Source organism: Limulus polyphemus, unplaced genomic scaffold (genome assembly GCF_000517525.1).
Source record: "Limulus polyphemus unplaced genomic scaffold, Limulus_polyphemus-2.1.2 Scaffold1173, whole genome shotgun sequence".
NCBI classification, from domain to species: Eukaryota; Metazoa; Arthropoda; class Merostomata; order Xiphosura; family Limulidae; genus Limulus; species Limulus polyphemus.
In genome coordinates this window covers 70,153-78,469 of record NW_013666783.1, presented here as the reverse complement: position 1 = coordinate 78,469, position 8,317 = coordinate 70,153, and the positions used below count along the sequence as shown (strand labels likewise).

The following is an 8,317-nucleotide window of genomic DNA, read 5'->3' as shown; positions in this document are numbered from 1 at the left end:
TATATATATATATATATATGTAGTGTGTGTGTGTGTGTGTGTGTGTGTGTGTGTGTGTGTGTGTGTAGATATAAGTAGAATGAGTCGAAGGTAATGAAATTAGACCTTTAGAGAAAAATCAGCTTTAAACTTATGGTAATAATTTATTAACTTTGAGACGTTTCGAGTAAACAATCTTTTTCAATCCAGAAACAAGCCTGTTGGTTAATCATAATTACAGGAACGTCTTGAAATGAAACGATACACGAAAGCAGAATGTAACGCGAGATAGAAATACTAGAATTAAAAAATATAGTAAAAGCAATATAATAAAGCTGGTGATTAAAAAGTAGCATATATATATATATATACGCACATAAAAGTCAAGCACAAATTCTAAAATTTATAAAGCAGTGAAAGACAAATATAAATTTAAAAATTTAACCGTGGGTATCATTTTCATTCATTTGTGTTAGGGTATTTTTAGTTGTTTAATATATTAGCATATAAATTCACATAACATAACCAGATTTTTTTTCCATTATTGTTGTTTGTTTGTTTGTTTTTGAATTTCGCGCAAAGCTACACGAGGGCTATCTGCGCTAGCCGTCCCTAATTTAGCAGTGTAAGACTAGAGGGAGGGCAGCTAGCCATCACCACCCACCGCCAACTCTTGGGCTACTCTTTTACCAACGAATAGTGGGATTGACCGTGACATTATAACGCCCCCACGGCTGGAAGGGAGAGCATGTTTGGTGGGACGGGGATTCGAATTCGCGACCCTCAGATTGCGAGTCGAGTGCCTTATCCACATGGTTATGCCGGGCCCCATTATTGTTGAACACCACAAAATATTTCGAATTAAGAATGATGATGAACGTTAAAAAAGACATACTATAGCTCGTAGTGGTATAGTTGGAGTCACTGTAATTCTCTGGTGTCAATCTACCACCAAATAAGTCAACTTCATTACACTTGGTAACTGATGTGATCGCATAATTCTTTTGTGAACAACCAAATTTTATCATTTTAACTAGAACCCTCAAGGTTATGGTTTGTGACAGAATGATGTGGCCCAATTCCACATAATCTATTATATAAGATTAGTATTTACTATATTTAACCATATTACTTATACTATAAATACGCAGAAAAAATGTATTGTGAATATTTATTTAGTTATTTAGCTCACAGAATGATGCGTAACTTTCTAGTTCACATATAATTTTAGAGAATATGTAAAATATTTTAAATATAATTATACGCAATAAATGGTTTTCCCCAACATTAACAAACTTTAATAGAAACTTAAGATAGAAAAGTTGAACAATAATTTTTTTTCATCTGAAAATAAATATATATCTTCATTCGGAGATTTCTTGAAAATATTTTCAACACAAAAAAGTCGCTGGCATTTTCATAGTTAAATTTTATTTCTAATATCATATTCATTTCTATCCAAAATAATTTATTTCCGTAATGTTTATGAACACTCTTGTGGGGTATAATTAAATTCGTATTCCGTCAATTCAACGTCCAATGATCACCGAACGACCAATACAAATTCACCAACTTACGAAACTGCACGTATTTGGTTATGCAGTTTATTCTTCATATCAGCATATCTTATTTTTCTAATCTTCTCAACGTCCTTCTTCGTACTTTTTCATCATAGTTCAGGCAGTTTGTCGATATATTTAATTTCTGGAAATCTGTAAAGTAAATACCGCCATTTAATTTATGTGGTTTCCTAGTTTCTCCAATTGTGTTTAAAAAATATAAACTATTGCGCGAAAATCATGCTTGGTAACTTTTATACTAAATTTTGTACTGTTATTGTTATTTCAATATTGCATTTTACGATACTATATAATATGCAGATTATAATATTGGATTTCCGATCTGAATGCGCATTTATTGATTCACACCTAATTACAAGACATTACTTTAAGACATGTCTAATGACGAATGTTATTTGTTTTTAATTGACTCCTTGAAAATCATATTTTGCTGTCTTTACATAATTTTTTAAGGCTCCACTAATAAGAAAATGTCATTATACTCTCGTTTCAGGAGAACCTTCAAGATATTTAATTTTTTAAATCTTTAGTGCTGTTGTATTTTTAACCTGAACGATACTTTATGAAACATTAGGTTTAAGGTGCAAGGTCAGAGGCTCCAAGGCTCGTGCACAGTCATCCCTAATTAAAAAGTTAAAGTCGTGGCTCAGATCATGGGTCTTCGGATCGTAGCTTGGCACACTATATCCACTAGACCATGTCCATCTTTCTCTTAGTTATCCAACAATTTTTAAAAAGTGAACATTTTGAATAAAAACGCAGATGACATTATATTAAATGTTGCCTTTAACGAGATTGACGTTATGAGATTTTATAAAATTGAAGTACGTCATTGGCAAAAAATGACACTTTTATATCCCTTGTGGTATATTAAAGACACACATGGTTTCGTTCTTCAAACTAAAACACGTTGCGTTGAACAATGTATAAGTCTTAGGTTTAAACTCAATACAGAAAGGAGATAGATATTAAAGTCTCAGAAAACAGAAGAAGATAAAGAAAACAACATACCGTATTTGCCGGTGTATAAGACGATTCTGATTTTTTGAGCAAATTAAATGTATTTCTTTGACGTTTAGTGTATAGGACGACCTCTATTATCAAGTAAGTCTAAGATGTTATTTTTGTAAAGAAATTCTTAGAAGTTATTTTTAAACTGTGCTTACCTGCGCTCTGGGGTAATGAATAAAACCACAAGTCACAAACAGGTAATAAACAACTTTAACAAAGTTTTCATCACAGATTAACTCCTTTTCTATTACAGAAAGATACAAAACCTTCAGATAGTGATCTTCTATAAAAACATGTTCACAAGATTAGTGTACTTTACAGAAACTAACTTTCTTTGATATAATATTAACAATATTATAGTAAGACAGATGAGATCAAAATATCTTGATTAATTGTAACTAGCAGGTGAGATAAATAGCTTCAAGTTATGAAGAATCGAGCCAAATGATATAATCACAAATATGTTATTGTAACCCAGTAGGTGACACGATGTCAACGCACCTACTTTAGAAAGCAAACAAAAGTAACTGGAACAACGTAGTCTTAGTTAAGTGTGCTATTAACCGGAGAGTTCTTACTGGAAGATTATCTTTGAACCTGTGTGTGTGTAAGACATTGTTTTAAATGTAAAAAGTATCGTCTTATGCTCTGACAAATACGGTCGATATTTTAGTTTGGGGAGTTATAAGCTTCTGAGACATGTTTTTTTTTCATTTATAATGTTTCTTGGCACAAAGAAAAAATAGTTATTTTGTCTGAACATTTTAATATATTTACTTAACCTTTAAATTTATTTTTAGTATTACGAAAACCTAGATCTGCAGAAATTTTAATAACTTACTTTAAAGATATATATGTATAACGATTCATTTATCAGCATTAGCAAAATTTGTTTCATTAAATTTCAAATTTCTTAAAGAGTAAAATTTAGATTATTTTTCGGGATATAATTTATTTTGAATAAGTTGAAAAATTAATCTAACATGAGCCAGTATTGATTTTACGTTTGTGTATTTTATATTTCGTTTGATAATTACTTTTGTGAACTTTTTGAGTCACGGATAAATCACAATGGGTAGCAATTAGTATAATTAAATTATATCGGAAAGTATTTATTTATTTTTATCTTTATAAATACCTTAATAATTCAATTTTTCCTTGGGTTTTGGTAACATAACATGTAGTTTAAAGCTTAGGACTTAAATGTTCTAAAAACTTGCAGTAGAAATTATCAAAATGTCAATTCTTCTAAACGCTGTCAGTTTAAAACACTTAAACATCTAGCGATTTTGTTTCAGATTGTAAACGGTGCTTATATTATTTTAAAAAAGTTGTTAACATTTGTAGGTTAAAACAGCTTTTAATATGAATTAATCTATAGCTCCTCTAGCTTGCGAATATTAAAGTGATATTCTTGAATTGTGTACAATAGTTTTTTAATTATATTTCTTATATTAGTTAATTATTGCTTTTTTCCATTTAATGTGTATAAAATCACAAAACTTATTCACGGATGTTTATTTAACTTCGTTGTTTTTCATTATATGCTTGTAGTCAAGCGCAAAGCTACACAATGGTCTATCTGTCCTCTGTCCATTACGGGTATCGAAACCCGATTTCTAGTGTTGTAAGTCCGCAGATATACCGCTGTGCTACTGGATGGATCTTTATAGGCATATTGCATTCAGCTTGCAAGCTCAGTTTTACAAACGAATAAAATATTTTAAATTGTGTTAAAGCTACCATTTTTAGAAAAGTGTGAATTTACAAACATGTTACTTTCGCATTTACTATTGTTGACAAGCATCCATTCAGTATCTTAATGTTCACTCTTCACTTTCATTTTTTACAGCTGACAATAAAATGTTGCTCATAAAAAGTCTCAAAAAAAAACTAGAGATAAATATGACATTTTGTTTCAACAGATGTTCTGTATCTTACGCAACATTTCCTTTACTTTGTACCATTTTAATCATATGGAGGCTCAGGCACATCTCTGAAATTAGGCAACATTGCTATTATAAGGCGCAAGAGTCGATATAATATTTGATATAAGATCTAGTTGCAGTTATATCATGAAAAATATAAACTTTATTAAAATTAAATTTCTTTATGTATAGAAATACTACATATTGGACTCCAAAGAGAATAAAGTCCACAAAAGATAGGGTGTGCTGGAAGTTTGTTTGTTTTACTGCTGAGCTCAAAGCTAAACAATGGGTTATCTGTGCTATGGCCACAACGGGTATCGAAACCCGGGTTTTAGCGTTATAAGTCTACAGACTTACCACTGTGCCTTGGGAGGGGTGAGGTGGGACATGAGTGGAAGAATTTATAAATATTGGCGGTAAGAAAGTAAAAGGTATTTTAGAATAATACGATATCTAGAAAGTTGGTTTATCTATAGTGTAAAGTCTATAAATATTGGTTCATTAAAGTCAATGATGTAATTGTCCAAAGGTTTGAGCAAATACATTTGTAGATGGACAGTTATCATTGCCAGTGGATATGTTAACAAATGCAATTGTTGGTACAAGGCGTGATACAATCTTTATATCATTATGGCCGAGTTTACTAGATGTGTTTGTGTACTTGATCTGGGAATAGTAATTATAATAATCATTATTATACTGTCATAAATCTGTTACTCAGATTTGCACTGTTGCACAACACGATCTATTTTTTAGTTCAGATTTGTATGCACCCGTAAATTCACATTTAGTGTAACATCTTTAAACATGAGAGTTTATAATCATATAACTTCTATAAAGTAAATGTAATACATACTAAATTACTGAAAAATATAACATATTTGTAAAGCAATTCAATGTCACTAATGGATATACCTAGGTTTTTCTATTACTGTTTTGTTTTTTTATTTTCTCCAAAATTTTTGGCAAAACAACTTTACATTTTGAAATTACATATTGGCTATTGACCGCCATAAGAAGTAAATGAAGAAAAAAAAACGTTTTCCAAAGAGTCTTAAGAAAATCTCAAAAACTGGAAGATGAAGATGTTTTTTGACCGAGCCAACTTATTTAGAGCCCTTATATGGGGATCAATTTGGTTTGGAATAAGAGTTCTTATGATTGATTTTATATGAACATTGACACGGACATGTAAATTGGCGTTCAAAATATGGTGTGCAAAATATTTTTGCGCAGCCTTTATTAATATATATTTACGGGTATCTTACTAGTTGTTATTTAAATAAAACAAACAACCATAAAATCGCGAGTCACTGACCAAAATTAAATTTCATACTAAGGATAAATAAGAGCTGAGTAATATAATGACACTGTTTGTATGTGTGTTTAATTTAACTGGAACTGAACATTTTGAGAGGTTGAAAAAAATTGGAAGGTATTTTTCATCCTCTGAAGAAATGCTCATAATGATAGGTTAATTGAACTCACATTAATATATACATTTAGCTTCTAGAATAATTGATAATATTTGTAAACTCATTAAAAATGTTTCTAGTGTTCTTAAAGCTCATAGAATAATTATAGTATTTTGACACTTGTGTATAAAGTTAAAATAATAAATAATATTCAACCTTAAACTGGTACACAGTTAAAAACATTTTATTTAGGCCTATCTATGACCTTCAAAAAGTTGACGACTCTACATGTTTCGACGTTACAACGTCATCCTCAGGAGTGAATTACAAGACAATTGCCAAAGTATTTATAGCTGGTTAGTAGGTCATTGACCTTTAATTAGGCCATAGATAGGACTAAATAAAATGTTTTTAACTGTGTACCAGTTTAACGTTGAATATTATTTATGATTTTTTGTCTCATAGCATGTTGTACATTTTCATTACACAACGTTTTAATATTCGTAGAATGATCAGCCTATGTCACATTAGAAATAAACACGTTGAAACTGATTAAATTCTATCTGTTACTATCATTATTATTTTAAGCATAGTGTTTTTAAAAGTTTGTGAAGCTTTGAATAAGGAGAAAACAGTTACTCTGGTGAAACCCACATAAGATATTCGCGAAACTTAGTTGAGCCTATGGATCAGTAATTTAAGTATTTTAATACATATGGCTTAAATCAATTTCTCCTGTCCAATGTGCATTTGCAAATTATTCTAAAACAGCTAAAGCGATACTGTTTGTGTTTTATTTACGAGTAATTCAAATTTTATTGCAACAAAACACAAATCTTTTGGAATTGATTATAAACATTTTACTTAAGAACAATGCTACAAGTTTGGGATCTTTTTTATAAACCATATTCCCCTAGCGACATTTCATCATTAGGACTGTATCAGAAATGTAAAAATCTATGATCTTAAGATCGTTACGTTTTATAGATGATCTATCTGCATATCGTCCGGTTTTAAATAGAACCTACAATTTAGCTTATCTGTGAATTTATGTGATACGACGACTAATTTTCTAATATTTCAATGAGTGACATTTATTTCAAAATATTTGTACATTTTCCTGTAATAAACAAGGCTTAATTTTAACCGTTTATTCAACTGAATAACGTCCATAACATTTTCTCGTTAATGAAGATTGGGTAACGGTATACATAATAATAGCTGGGAAATGCCAACTATACGTTAGGTTACATTAAATTATCGGAATAAAACTGTTCATAGAAGAAATAGCAATTGAATCAAGGGTGATAATGAAATATTCAATTAAAAAGTTTCAGTCTTCTGTGTTGCATATAACATTAATTATATATATGTATTTTGAAACATTCGTTTGTGAATAATTTGAAAAATATGCTGCGTTCACACTTAAAAACAAAATCTGAACAATGATTTGGGCAACAAAGAATTTAATCACTTCATATTTATTTTTGAACTAAACTTTGTAGTTCTGGCAATTTTAATTTATTTGCTTTTATTTTTTAGGTATTTGGTCATATATCATTTCTGAAATGAATTATTTAACCAATAATCTAATAGACGGATTATGGTAAAGACTTATAGGTTTTCTTTGTGGTCTCGGTAAAAATTGAATCTAGCAAAGGTGCAGAAGTTATTTTAATTAGTTTAATCAATGGTTTTTAAAAGAACATGTTATTTTACAACTAGGTTTTCAAGTAAATAAGAAATAATTGAAATATTATATATATTTTACGTGCTACTTTTTCTTTGTTTTTATTGTACCGTCATACACAGTAAGATAATTTGGTTATTTGTTTTATATATTCTGTTTACTATTTACCTTTTTTTTTACGTTTTCATTCGGCTATTCTTGTAGTATTAAACATAAAAAGACTTGTCTAATGGCATCATTCGAATCCCTCTAGGACAGTTTCACGTTGGACCATTAAGCCCAACTAACAAGATCTCAGTTAGCTCTGATTGAGGTAAGATATTCTGTTCACACTTCTCCGGTACTTGTTTTCTCACCCACGGGATTCCTATTGGACATTTCAAATCTAGAAAATCAAAAGGACCCTTTAATTCAGACAGTTTGTTCAAGTAAACAAAACAAATAAATTTGTTTTTGTCCTGCATATTTCACCAAACTAGAGAAAAGGAATCATTAAATAAAACCAAACAAAGAAACATTCAGTTAGTAGTGCAAAATAAATTATCTTCCAGTTCAATACAGTTTAGATAAATTAAAGAAAGGAAAAGTTAACGGCTCAGAAAGGAAAATATAAACGTTATTGCATTTTTTTAAATAATAGATATTAATCATTCGACTTTCTTTATAATTTTTTTCCTGCGAAATAATAATAATTTCTAACGAAAATATAAT

General features: G+C 29.8%; 1 long non-coding RNA gene across 1 annotated transcript in view; it reads left to right on the top strand.

Annotated features, from left to right (window-relative positions):
* LOC111086534 overlaps positions 1–8,317 on the top strand; it is a 118,455-nt gene that overhangs the window by 40,465 nt on the left and 69,673 nt on the right. Inside the window, exon 2 of the long non-coding RNA XR_002611281.1 lies at positions 7,860–7,919. This is a non-coding gene — a long non-coding RNA (uncharacterized LOC111086534). The remainder of the gene's footprint in view (positions 1–7,859; positions 7,920–8,317) is intronic.